Here is a 15194-nt window from a genome sequence, read left to right as displayed (position 1 = left end):
TTCTCATTCATCCCATAATTCGGGGTGCATAATAGGCAACTGTCGAGCCGACGTGCTATAGGGTCGTCCCTAACCCACCCCTAGCTACTCGCTGCTGCTCCTGCTACTCCTACCGCTACTACGTACATTTTCGGCTACCTCTTCAAAATTATTTAGAGTTTTTCAGTGGAACAGCAAAACACGGAGTGAGACAACGAACAGGCTTGGAGCTCACATATTCAGTTTTTCTCAGTCCCGATCTCCCTTGCAAGAACGCGTTTTCGTGTAGCTTTTAATATTCCTCCTCCCATTTCCCTTTAATTCATTCGTTCATTCTAACAGAGAGAGATGCAGGATAGGAAAGAGAATAATAGAGGATTAAGAAACAGCATAAGAAGGAATAAAACTTCGAAATAGAAAAGAACTAGTGGCTTGTGCAGCAAATGCTGCAAACTAAGTTCATTAGACGTTCAAATGAACATTTTTCAGATTTATTTTCAATGAAGAATTCCAGACATTCTGAAAGTTATTTGCTTCCATAATAATGAAAGATACTCTCTCTCGAGCCAATACTGAAGAGAACCACGCATATAAATATCTACACCACACCGCCATTAAATATATGAAAAAGACCCAACCCCACTTGATTAATAACTATAAAAATATTTGATTTTTAATAATATTATTATCTTACGTAAGTTTTATAGCTTTCAGTAACATATACTACAATACTATATAGCCGCCACTGAGTAAAACATAGAAATCAAAATCTAATTTAAGTTACTCTCTACATCTACTTATATAACCCCAAAACGTTTCACTTTCATATCATCAATATAGCATTAATATGTATAATTAATGAAAAATAGTCACATGATGGCATTAACTACAATAATATTTCATTTCTAATGGTAATAATGTCATCAAACCACCTCAAGTTTTGTAGTTTTTAATATCCAATACACAGCTGTACCCAGAAAATTACACACCACAGAATCGAACCGGTATATTATTTTTTAGTAAGTTAAGTTTTTAATAACCAATTTAATTTTAGCTCTAAATATATCAGCATTCTTACAGATCATGGCCTTCGTGTAATATTGTTTACTGTAGTGTTTGTTTTGTTTTATTCTGAAATGCAATTAGCTAGTTCTCAAAACTGGCGATAGATGGATTTTGGAAAATAGGAAAATTGTGTAGGAAAATTGACATTTCACTGAAAACTACTATTTTTCTTAAAACTTTGAGTTCCAAGCTTCAAAATGAGGGGTCATTTATTAAAATCCGTTCAGCCATTTTCCCGTAATTTCCATTACCAGTTCAAATTATATATAGATATTATATCAAACACGTTCCACAAGATTCTTACTCAAATTTAAGCTTTGGGTTTGCTATTGTGAAAGCTCAAAGTCTCGTATTCGCGAACAAGAAAGTTCAGAAAGAAAAATTATCGCGTAGTGTGCACTTCGGACTTCACAACAATTTGTCGGGAATCTTCCAGTTCTTATAATTTTTAGGTTTACGCATACTGAAGTGGATTAACCGGTCAGAACAAATAAATTGCAGCAGAAAATAATCGACAGCAAGATCCTGTGGAATCCCCTCTCTATAATTCACTCCGCACGGAACACGTCACCCGGTGGTCATAAATATACACTTTGACACAGAACATGTAATAATCCACACGTTCAGACTATCGTATTTCAACTTCTCGTCATTCGTATAAAAAATTAAATGATAAAATAAACTATAGGCTTTACTTGGATAATTTCGTGATACTAAAGTTTTGGTGCAAAAATAATTTTCAACTAAAAAAAATTGTGTTTTTAGCAGTGGCGGCCGGTGAGGCATTCTGGTAGTGGTGCCAAAAAAAATGATTTCACGCAAATCACCCAAGTAAAAGATGATAATCACAGGTCATGTTTACATTATGTTATATAAAACACATTAATTAAACCAGCTATTTTACCAGGTGTGAAGTTAATAATGCACCTAGTAACAGTTACAATAACATTTCCGAAACTAATAACGAAATTTACGGAGACAGATAATCAAAACTTTCACAGTATTGTTAGTCAAATACAAATAAATTTTATAACTAGTAAAATTACTGGCAAAAATACACGAGATAAACAGTGATATAGATAATAAACGAACACGTTTGCACTTTATTTAAACAAGCCGATGAATCTAAGGCATCAGTCTGAATAATACATATTCCTGTCCTACACAGATCTCATGTATGTTAACAAAAGCATCAATACTATATAGCAACTATAGCAACAGTGTAGCGATATTTAGTTGCCGCGAAATGAAACAAATATTACACAAAATTAACAAATAGTGTTACACAATATGAAAAAAAAAATCTTTCTAAAAAGAACCATGATTGACTATCTCTGCATTCAATATAATTAAATGGATAATAATTTACACATTAAAATCCAAGTTGTGTGCATTAGTTTTGAATTGGCAACATTACATTAAGATTTGGCGCGGAACTTTAACTTGTGTTTTCGTGCAAGTCTGCGCTTGATGGTTCCCTGAAAACATCTTCAACAACCCTGCCATCTAGCGAAATTTCTGCATTACTGTGCTCTAGCGGGCGGAATGTTAACTACTGAGTCAAATTGAATTCGGCTCAAAGTCTGCCATAAGAAACGCATTTAAACTAGAATCAGTAGCCTTTTGTACAGTGTTATATGGAGGCAGATAGTGCCACACTGAAGTGGCTCCAACGTTCGGAGAAACGCTGCAAGAGTGCGTCCCGATCTGTGCGCGCGCTCGTTCAGATGAAATACGAATAAAATGTGTACAAATAAACGATTACAACTCCTTTTTAGGATATTATTTTTTGTTTCTTTCATTGGTGGTGCCATGGCACACTGGCACTGCCCCAAAAGCCGCCCCTGGTTTTTACTGTACGTATATATATATATATATATATATATATATATATATATATATATATATATATATTAATTTCGGGAAGTTATATGTCAGCATTTTTACCTCAAATAAATTTATACAATATTTACAAACAAGCAATACAAATAAAAAAGATAGCACTCTAGAATTGTTGGTATAATTTCGTGATACTACAAGGGTATTTTCGTGATAGTTCTTATATTCAAAATATTTAAGCATATGCAGTCAAATTTTAAATTCCTCAGTCAGATTCATACTTATAACCCAAACAACTAAAATTATTTCGGAATTTTGAAAGTCCTTGGTACGGTTCATAAAACCACTGATCACAACTGAACCCATCTTTCGCCATGCTTGGCGTCCTCGAAATTTGGTGACCAAGATCGCAACAATTCATTAAGTTTATCATTCGCCTTTTCTTTAAGCACAGATCTTCTTTTTTGGCTCCTGAAGATGATGCTGTTTCGTTGTCTACCTCTTTTAACTCATTTGAAAGACTGGAAATGTCTATTCTCATTAATGCTGCTTTGGTCCCTTCTGGTTCTCGTCGAACTTGCAAGAAAAAGAGAAGATTTCTCTGTGCAGTTTTCATTTGTTTAAGCCACAATCAATTGTTTCTTTCAAATAATTTATATTGTATATCTTTCCACATTTGATTATCTGCCATCTGCGATATTATCGACATGTACAATATATCTGACATGCTATGAATACACACAAATATTTTACGTTGCATGCATTTGACATTTCTTCCACTAGAGTGTGTTGTTACAGCATAGAAAATTTTAAAGAGAAAAAGATGGCCTCGTGGAATGAGAAAAACGCCAAGAAAATAACCTCCCAAGATAAGGCTCTGTTACATAATCAGTGCATTGATAGATATATATTATTTTTCTTCAAGAAGTATACAATTTCAGTACTTATCATTGAAAACAATTTGGACCACAAAACTCAGCAAAAATCTCTTCTTTTTTGAAAAGAAATCGGATGGTGTATTCGCACACAAATTCTAAGCTATAGATCTCACAACTCTTCACGCAATTTAAAAAAAATTCGCTCACGACACGCAAGAGTGCAATGAACAAAATCTATGTTATAGTAAATCATCTGCTATTTATACTATACCATCAAAGTTACATTTTTCCCTGGTATAATTTCGTGGTAAATTTAAAAAAAAAAGTCACGAAATTAGCCAAGACTGCCCTATTTATATGTTACTGGTACCTAAACAGCCCTTTATTTCGCTGTCCAAAGCAACCTAAACAATGACTTTGTCCTTATCAGTGTAGTAAAATTTTAAAATCACTATTAAAAATTTTAAATCACTTTGTTCTTCACAACCAATACACCATCAACAATAAAATTCACACTTTCATACATGCATTTGTCACTTGTTTACAACCAATAGATTACCACAGTTTAGCATATACAGTCACGAAGCTTGAGTTGTTAAGGGTACTAGAAACAATAGACTGTGCCGGTACTATTTCGCATTGTCTGTGATGAGACGATAGTAGCGATCCTAGTGGTTAGCAACTATCTATGGATGCATATTCCCTACTTATTGAGCTTCGTGACTGTATATAGTAGACTGTGAGATTACCAAGAATAGGCCTACAATTTTAAATTAAAATTTTCTTATAGGTTCGTACTCGTGTTTAAAGATCAATAATGCATAAATTATATGCTACGTAAGAGTGAATCGATTTTATTCTCTTGTGGAAATGATCATCTCTAGCTACGCGTCTGACGTTACACTTTCCACTCATGAATAAAATCCTATTTCATCATCTTGTAGGCTATAAGTGTCGCAGATTTTTGCCCCTGAAATTTCAAAGACTAAGCTAAGAAGCTAGTAGCTAGTCACTAACCAATTTATATGCTGTATCCCAACCAGAGGAAGCCCCCAACCGATTCCCGCCCGCCAATCGCCGTGACACTAGAAGTACACTCAGAACTCGTGTAAATAGACCTATAATGCCAATATGTCACGAACATCAAATTTAACAATTTTTTAGTTGGTTATTTAACGACGCTATATCAACTACTAGGTTATTTAGCGTCGATGGGATTAGTGATAGCGAGATGAGGCCGTCACAGATTACCTGACATTCACCTTACGGTTGGGGAAAGCCTCGGAAAAGACCCAACCAGGTAATCAGTCCAAGCGAGAATCGAACCCGCGCCCGATCGCAACTAGGATCGGCAGGCAAGTGCCTTAGCCGACTGAGCTACGCCAGTGGCTCAAGATATATTCACTGTGTTGCTTCATTGGATCAGAAAGTACCAGATGTTTCAATACAATTTTATAATTTATTTATTTATTTAAATTTAAATATACAGAATAAAGAATATAATTACAAAACAAACAAGAGAAATAGAAATAAAATAATACAAGCAATATAAAAAGAAGATACAGTAGTATTAACAAAATTTGAGACCGAATGAGCAGCGCTCGTGCTCGGTCGCAGTTCAGATATAATATTAAAATAAAAAAATAATAAATATAAATAAGTAAAATAAAATAGGAACTAAAATATAATTACAGCGGCAATGGAATTAAATAATATAATATTAACACTAGAGAAGAATAATATCGCACGTGAAAAGTAGGACTAATATATACTTCAAAATTATAGAATACAAATATAATATAGGTTGATTAATTCATACACATAGGCTATAAATTTATTTAATCAAATTGAATATATTAACACGTTTCTAATTTTCTTGTTATAGTTAGTGGGTTACATGTTAGAAGTTCTGGGTGTAATTTAGTTAAAGCATTGTACAACCGAGGGCCAAAATTTATGCTATGCTTTAGACCAGCAGATATGAAACATTTAGGTTCTACTAATGTTGAATTAATATTTCGTCTTGTGTCATAATTGTGTGTCTGTAATACAAACTTATTACGATTTTTATGACTATTACACTCTTACTACGTCATACTACTTTTGACCAATAAAACGGTACGAAAGGACGTATTTCAACCAATCATGGCTGCTTATCGCACAATTTTATCGCGTCCCTAGCATTTGTTTAATTTTATCGCGTCCCTAGCATTTGTTTCTTTGTTTGCCAACATTTGAAATTGCGCTGGTCTGGACGTCAAAAATATATATAAAATTACAAACCACTCCAGTTGATGCACAGCAGTTTCAAATATGACTCGCATTGGCATTCAAGAACAAGAATTAATAAAAATCACTGATCGTACCTATGCATCTTCTGAAATCCGATTTACAAATAAATGAAGAGCACCATTCGGAAATCCTGAATAAGTTGAATACACCATGTAGGCCTAAATCAACGAGTTCCACTTCTATTATGCACACGTCCAATATAACATCAATTGAACCACCAACCACATTCAAATTTGAAAATTGTACATTCAATAATTATTCCTTTTAAAATTATTCATTCGGAAATCCTGAATAAGTTGAATACACCATGTAGGCCTAAATCAACGAGTTCCACTTCTATTATGCACACGTCCAATATAACATCAATTGAACCACCAACCACATTCAAATTTGAAAATTGTACATTCAATAATTATTCCTTTTAAAATTATTCATGTTTATTTTTTATATCATCGTCGTTAATTAAAAGTTTTCTAACACTTGTGTATATTAGTTAGGTTATGTTATAGCTTCTGCTCTGAGAGGATAAAAAGAACTTCTGCTATATTATATTATGGATAGTCACGTATCAGAGATTGTTTAATATTAAGATTTATTGAATAGTAATCATTACAGTGTCTGTATAAAGACACTACTGCCATCTAGCATGCATCTAGCGTAATATTTGTAATGTTGAGATGGTACAATAATACATTTGAAGACAGTTGTATTTTCGTAAGTCAATTAATATTTTATTGTATTGGAGTACTTCGTTACTTCTAATCTTTATATACTTTCTTCTAATCGTGTAATAGCCAATTAAATCCCACTCGAGTTTTGATTTTCTCTAGATAAATCAAAACGTCTAGTGAGATTACTGTTGATAAAATTTTAACAGCGTATACTTATAAATTTGTTCAATATTAAATACATTAAATTTAGAATAAATTAATTTAGTTGGATAATCGAAACGTTTCTTTAAACAAATTTTAATTATTCGTTTTTGTAGTAAATTTAACGGACTAAGATTAATTTTTGTACTTCCACCCCAAACAGTTATACCATATTGAATGATAGACTGAATAATGGCCAAATAAACATTTCGTAGAACTCTAATAGGTAAGTAGCATCGAAGATTAACGAATTTATAAATTGTTTTACGAAGCCTCTTACAAAGATGAGTAATGTGATGAGGCCATTTTAAATTCTGATCAATAATGATACCCAGATATTTGACATACGTGGCTTCTTTCAAAGGTGGACATTTACAACTTTTGGGATCTAAACAATTTTCACTGTGTATTATTAGTCTATATTCATCGCTAAATTTTAAATTTTGAACACTGGCAGCTGTTAACGAAAAAGGAACTAAAGTTGATTTAGATATATTAAAAAAAAAGGAAGTTGGAATTAAGCCATTTTTAACAATATTAGCACCTATATTAACATTTCTATATGCTTCCTGCCAAGAAAAACCACTGAAAATAACTACTGTATCAACCGCATATGAATATATAGATCCATTAAATTTTTCTAAATTTATATTTAGCAGATCATTAACATATATTAGAAATAAAATAGGTATAGGTATAGGTATAAAGTCTGAAGTTTTTCCTGTGTTTTAATATGTGTTGCTTTGAGGTTAAAATCTCCAAACCAAAGCCATTAAAAAAATCAATAAATATTACTAGACGGAAAAGTGCACCGCGCCTGCCATCTGTTGCACTAGTCGGGAACACGCTGAAAATACACTCATGGTCCGTGCCTACCATCTGTTGCAAAAGTCGAGAACACGCTGAAAATACACTCATGGTCACCGTTTCATTATCAGTAAAGTAACAATGTAAGATATTTGTAAAAACTAAAAAATTAGACATTTAATTATGGTCGAACAAAAACAGTCATATGCATCTTGCCTATAATGGTAATTAAGACGCTCGTATGAAAATTATGAAACTCGAAATTGTCTAACAACTCACTTACCACGAACTTATATTGAAGTATCGGCTTTCTTACTTACAAGGAGAGGTTGTCAGAACGATGTGACAGTTCGTACGGGATTTTTTTCGGTGAAAATACACCACAAATAAAAGGACCCGTTCGATCCCCGGTTGGGCTGATTACTGGTTAGGTTTTTTTCCGAGGTTTCCCCCAACCGTAAGGTGAATGCCAGGTAATCTATGGCGAATCCTCGGCCTCATCTCGCCAAATACCATCTCGCTATCACCAATCTCGTCGTCGTCTTCCTAACAAGTATTAGGCCAAGTGGCCTGTTGCGGTCTCAAACTAGAATTTTCAGTCCATCTCCTCTTTGGACGGCCTAGAGATCTTTTTCCATACGGATGGCAATTAAACAGTGCTTTTGGAATTCTGCATCGATCCATTCGTTCGAGATGCCCTTCCACTGAAGTTGATATTTGCTGATGAACTGCATAATGGGTTCTATTTGAAGTTCTTGCATTATGTCCTCATTTTTTTATGATCCCAGCGAGTATATCCAGCTGTTGCTCTCATAAACCTCATCTCACTTGCTGTTATTCTACTGACATCTTTATTCTTCACAGTCCACGCTTCACTACCATAGCTTAATACTGGCTGTGCTAAGGTTTTATACAAGCCTATTCTTGTGTGTCTTTGTACTAGTGAAGGTTTCATGATTTTATTAATGATCCCCATTGTTTTATTATATTTACATATTTTTTCAGCAATATCTACTTCCTCATAAGGTGATAGTGTATAGCCAAGATAAGTGAAGGTATTTACTCTTTCTATTATTTTATTATTCAAACAGATTTTACTTGGTACAGGGAATTTCCCACAAAATGACATGATTTTCGTTTTTTCAGTATTAATTTCCATGTTATATTTTTCACTGACCATATTTAAATTGTGTACTGAATATTGTAAATCATCTTCAGTTGATGCCATGAGAATTAGATCATCAGCGAAAAGGAAAGCAATCTCAACGACGCTAAATAACCTAGTAGTTGATACAGCGTCGTTAAATAAGCAACTAAAAAAGAAAGTACCCATGTCTCAGCGTTCTTTCCCATAGGTTTTAGTTCTCTAGAAAAAAATGTATTAGGGCAAATTTTTTAATATTTGTATGTATTGAAAATTCAATTTAATATCATTCAGAAACTTGGATTTTTTTAGTTGATAGAGAATAAAAAAGCAAGGAATGTGTCTCGGCATAAGATCCAGACAAGCCAAAAATAGTTTTTAGAAACTCCGTAACAGATTTGTATGCAGTCCCTTCTTGCTCGCATTTTACATTGTTCTGTTCAGGATTCTAATCAAAGCATTTTAAGAAATAGTTTATGTTACAGAGAAGCATGCTACACTAGTTAATAATAGGAGGACTCACCTACACCTGGTCCTTTGTAATGATGCATTTAATACAAAACAGTGAATGATAAGTGTAGAACAGCAAGGAAAAGAGATACGCGTCCTGCACCAAGCATACCTCATGAATCTTAAGGTGCGGTCACACGTTGCTACTTTTGCAGCGCTGCAGTACAAAAAACTGCGCAACTCTCGTACTGCGACGTATGAACAACGGTGCAACCCGAAAAGTAGTGGCTGCCGAACCTGCTGCCCGCTACTTTTCCATGCTGCGCGCAACTTAAAAGTAGCGACGTGTGAACAAGGTTCTCAGGGTTGCAGCCGCAGCATTTTTGATATCGGTTTTGTTGAAACTTTTGCTGCGGTTGCGACCAGTGTTGCCACCCAAATGTGCCAATCATACTTTTATTGTTTGGATATATTTTAATGTTAGATATGATGAAAATAAATTATTTTTAACAGTTATTAAATACACAACACAGTCTGAGCATATTTGCTGACGATATAATTCACTTTTTTAATTTTCCGTAGCGTAGTTTCAAACAGGAGGGTTGCCAACATTGATTACGTGAATATACTGTTTGTTATCATTTAACGGTCTTACTAATAAAAAATCTATATACAGACGTTTAACTGTCTTATACTTATACAATGAGTAGCTCGTTTATAAGTCGTGAGTAAATTCCTTACTAATAATGACTACATACGTCGTGTATAACAGTATAACTGTTACACAGCTACGTCATAGTTTCGTCATTACTTCGTTACGAAAGGTAATAGAATATCTGAGGTTCTCTATTGCATCCGGTAGAGCGCTCTAGTATGGCGTGTTAAATATCGATAGTACAACTGGCTCTAATCGATTACCACACTACATTTTGGTCAAAGAGTACAAGCTACAGCAATATTATTATAATAATTCTATGAACTTTGGTTTGTTCTTCTGTGGTTACAAGGTAACCATCATCATAAAATGACAGTCGATACGAACAGCTGTTACAGGGGCGGCCATTTTTTCCCTATATATAACGCTTAAACAAGGGGTTTCGTGTATATAACTACTGCAAAGCAATTCCCATGTATAGTTACAGCCTGTTTATACGTCCATAGCTTATTCACGGTTTATTAGTAACGTTTTCTGTCTCAACTCTGCATAAGTCTCGTATAAAAACTATACACGGTTTATTAGTAAGAATGTAAGTATATAGGCGTTTTTAAAAGCTTTATAGTAAAAATAATGCCAATTTCTGAATACTAGTTAGGACAGAAAAGCAAATAATAGATAAGTAAGCTTTCGCATGAGTTTATTAATAATGCGAACATAACCACAAAATGTATATTGAGAAGTCAACACGGAGATGGAAACCTGCAGCATGACTGCGGCTGCAAAAGTAGCGCCTTGCGTGTGAACAGACTCGCAACCTCCAGTTGCAACTTTTGCTGCACTCGGGTTGCGCAGCACGAAAAGTAGCGTGCAGCGCGCTGCTTTTGGCTTACGTGTGAACACGACACGCAACTTTTGCAGCTGCAATACAACAGTTGCGCAGCAAAAGTAGCGACGTGTGACCTTACCTTTATGTATGTTTGGAGACGTCATATAAACCATTTAATCTGCCTGTAAACACAAAAACAGTTTCTACTTATGTTAGATTCATAGGATGGGCAAAGAACTAGGGGAGACTCGGGTAGTATCGGACATCGGGTAATATCGGACAGTGAGTTTCTTTCATCTACCACACGATGATAGTACCTGATTGACATGGTTACGTTTCTGTGATGTCGCATAGAGAAACGTAACCATGTCATTCAGGTACTACCATATGGTGGTAGATGAAAGAAACGCACTGTCCGATATTACCCGATGTCCGATACTACCCGACTCTCCCCTAGTGTTATGTACGACGAAAAGTTTGTTAATGAATACAACCTGCCAACATGTACTACAAAAATTATTCCTCCTAAATGTAGAGCAGTGGAAAAAAAAAAAAAACCGGACCGACCCTTGTAGCTGATACAAAAAAATCCTGTGCTGTGTATTGTGTCAAACTGTGGTAATTTCAATATGGATAGTGAAGCCAGAGGTATGTACTGCTATTTAATGTAAAAATGCTCAGTTATCTTTGCCGAATAGAGGTAGAAAAGTTTTTCGTCTGTAAGTTTGGTATTCCCAAGAAACTAGTTCGATTAATTAAAATGTCTCAGTGAAACGTACAGCAGAGTCCGTATAGGTCAGTTTCTGTCATATGCGCTTCCAATTCACTGCGGGCTAAAGCAAGGAGATGCACTATCACCTTTACTTTTTAACTTTGCTCTAGAGTATGCCATTAGGAAAGTCCAGGATAACTGAGAGGGTTTGGAATTGAACGGGTTACATCAGCTGCTTGTCTATGCGGATGACGTGAATATGTTAGGAGAAAATCCACAAACGATTAGGGAAAACACGGAAATTTTACTTGAAGCAAGTAAAGCGATCGGTTTGGAACTAAATCCCGAAAAGACAAAGTATATGATTATGTCTCGTGACCAGAATATTGTACGAAATGGAAATATAAAAATTGGAGATTTATCCTTCGAAGAGGTGGAAAAATTCAAATATCTTGGAGCAACAGTAACAAATATAAATGACACTCGGGAGGAAATTAAACACAGAATAAATATGAAAATGCCTGTTATTATTCGGTTGAGAAACTTTTATAATCCAGTCTGTTGTCAAAAAATCTTAAAGTTAGAATTTATAAAACAGTTATATTGCCGGTTGTTCTTTGTGGTTGTGAAATTTGGACTCTGACTTTGAGAGAGGAACATAGGTTAAAGGTGTTTGAGAATAAGGTGCTTAGGAAAATATTTGGGGCTAAGAGGGTTGAAGTTACAGGAGAATGGAGAAAGTTACACAACGCAGAGCTGCACGCATTGTATTCTTCACCTGACATAATTAGGAACATTAAATCCAGACTTTTGAGATGGGCAGGGCATGTAGCACGTATAGGCGAATTCAGAAATCCATATAGAGTGTTAGTTGGGAGGCCGGAGGGAAAAAGACTTTTAGGGAGGTCGAGACGTAGATGGGAGGATAATATTAAAATGGATTTGAGGGAGGTGGGATATGATGGTAGAGACTGGATTAATCTTGCTCAGGATAGGGACCGATGGCGGGCTTATGTGAGGGCGGCAATGAACCTCCGGGTTCCTTAAAAGCCAGTAAGTAAGTAAGTAATCATGCACATATTGTATCTATTAAAAAGGAGTCGAAATATCTCTTCCCGGGAGAATGAAATAACAATTCATAATCAACTGTCGGCCCCAATTTTGTTAAAGACGAACTGTTGTATGCAAGGTACGCAAGTATTTAGTAGCTGAAAGAAATGTTTTCATGAACGTCAAAGACTTGTGCTTCCCGAATTACGTTAATAGAAGCAAGTATGACTGTGGAATGATGAGGTTCATGAGGTTGCTTGGTGCAGGACGTGCCTCTGTTTTCCTTGTTTTTTCGACACTTTTCGTCCACAGTTCTGTAGTAAGAGCACCATTACAAAGGACCAGGAGTAAGTGAGTCATTCTTTTACTAACTAGTACAGCATGCTTCTCTGTTACATAAACTTTTTCTCAAAATGCGTTGATTAGAATCCTGGAAAGAACAATGTAAAGCATTAGACCTACTTCTGACTCATCATGTTTTGAGGCAGCTATGTCTCGGAACAGATACGGCATGACCTTCACGAATGTGACAGTAGCTATGTGGGAGTACAGCTGACAATGAGAGTCTATGCGCGCAAGAAGGGATTACGTACAACCCTGTTACGGAGTTTATAAAAACTTTCTTCGGCTTATCTGGATCATATTGCAGAAAAACCGAGACACGTATCCCTTCATTTTTTATTCTCTATCAACTAAAAAAAATCCAAGTATCTGAATGACAACTGCATTTTCAGAACATACGAATATTATAAAAATTTGCTGTAATATATTTTTTTCTGGTGAACTAAAAACCTATCGCAGAGAACGCTGAGACATGGGTCTTCTTATTTTTTTGTGTATTTTTACCAACAAATTCAGCATACAAAATTGTGATCGATCTGACCTCTCCCTGTTAGAGGATATTTAAAATAACACAGGCTATTTATAAGGCATGCATAAGTTCTCAGAAATTGGAATCAAAATTGTCTTGTGTGACGAAGTTTCGTCAAAATCGGTTAACTTGTGTGAAAGTTGATAAGGAATCTCGGCACACTTATCAACGGCCCAGTTCAAAAGGAAAACAACTCAAAATTTAAAGTTTTAAGTATACTGAATTTTAAAGCTTCGTGTTGCGTGAAAAACCCAATTAACACACTACAATTTGAAATTTATAATATACAGAGTGTTCAAAAAGTATGGAATGTTATTCGTAACTTCTCAAATTTTAATTTTACAAAAAAATTTTTATACAAAAGTTGTTGGAGATAAATCATATAATTCTATCTATCTATCTATCTATCTATCTATCTATCTATCTATCTATCTATCTATCTATCTATCTATCTATCTATCTATCTATCTATCTATCTATCTATCTATCTATCTATCTATCTATCTATCTATCTATCTATCTATCTATCTATCTATCTATCTATCTATCTATCTATCTATCTATCTATCTATCTATCTATCTATCTATCTATCTACCTACCTACCTACCTACCTACCTACCTACCTACCTACCTACCTACCTACCTACCTACCTACCTACCTATCTATCTATCTATCCATCTATCCATCCATCCATCCATCCATCTATCCTAACTATCTGTCTGTCTGTCTGTCTGTCTGTCTGTCTGTCTATCTATCTATCTATCTATCTATCTATCTATCTATCTATCTATCTATCTATCTATCTATCTATCTATCTATCTATCTATCTATCTATCTATCTATCTATATCTATCTATCTATCCATCTATCCATCTATCCATCCATCCATCCATCCATCTATCCTAACTATCTGTCTGTCTGTCTGTCTGTCTGTCTGTCTGTCTATCTATCTATCTATCTATCTATCTATCTATCTATCTATCTATCTATCTATCTATCTATCTATCTATATCTATCTATCTATCCATCTATCCATCTATCCATCCATCCATCCATCCATCTATCCTAACTATCTGTCTGTCTGTCTGTCTGTCTGTCTGTCTGTCTGTCTGTCTATCTATCTATCTATCTATCTATCTATCTATCTATCTATCTATCTATCTATCTATCTATCTATCTATCTATCTATCTATCTATCTATCTATCTATCTATCTATTCTGGTGTAGTTAAGGCCATCAGGCCTTCTCTTCCACAATACCAGGAATACAAATACAATAATAGAAATAAACAGAAAAAATACGCTACATAGAAAGTAAATCTACACAAGAAATAAATAGAGAGAGAAAAAACACTATAAACAAAGTAAAGCCACACAAAAATATACACAGGTTGCAGTCACACAAACTTTAAATGAGTAATTAAGTATCATAATTAATTGTATCCTAACTAATTAACTAACTTTAATATGATGTCAGAGTTCGAAAAAAAAATTATTCAGGCATACAAGGTGTGACAGTAAGCTTTATTTTTTTAACTGACATCCTATATTAAAAGCTACATATTCCGAATCTCCATTAAATTTTACGTATCAATGTGCAGAAATTTTACCCATTCACCCACTTCATGTCTTTTAACTATTTATTAAACTTGTTTCGTGGACTTCAAACTTGAGACAAAAATAAGTATGTAAAATCATGTTTATTAGGCCATAAAACTAAACAAAACACTATCACTATCCAAACTTGATA

Source organism: Periplaneta americana, chromosome 5 (genome assembly GCF_040183065.1).
Source record: "Periplaneta americana isolate PAMFEO1 chromosome 5, P.americana_PAMFEO1_priV1, whole genome shotgun sequence".
Lineage (NCBI taxonomy): Eukaryota > Metazoa > Arthropoda > Insecta > Blattodea > Blattidae > Periplaneta > Periplaneta americana.
Note: the sequence above shows the minus strand (reverse complement) of the source record.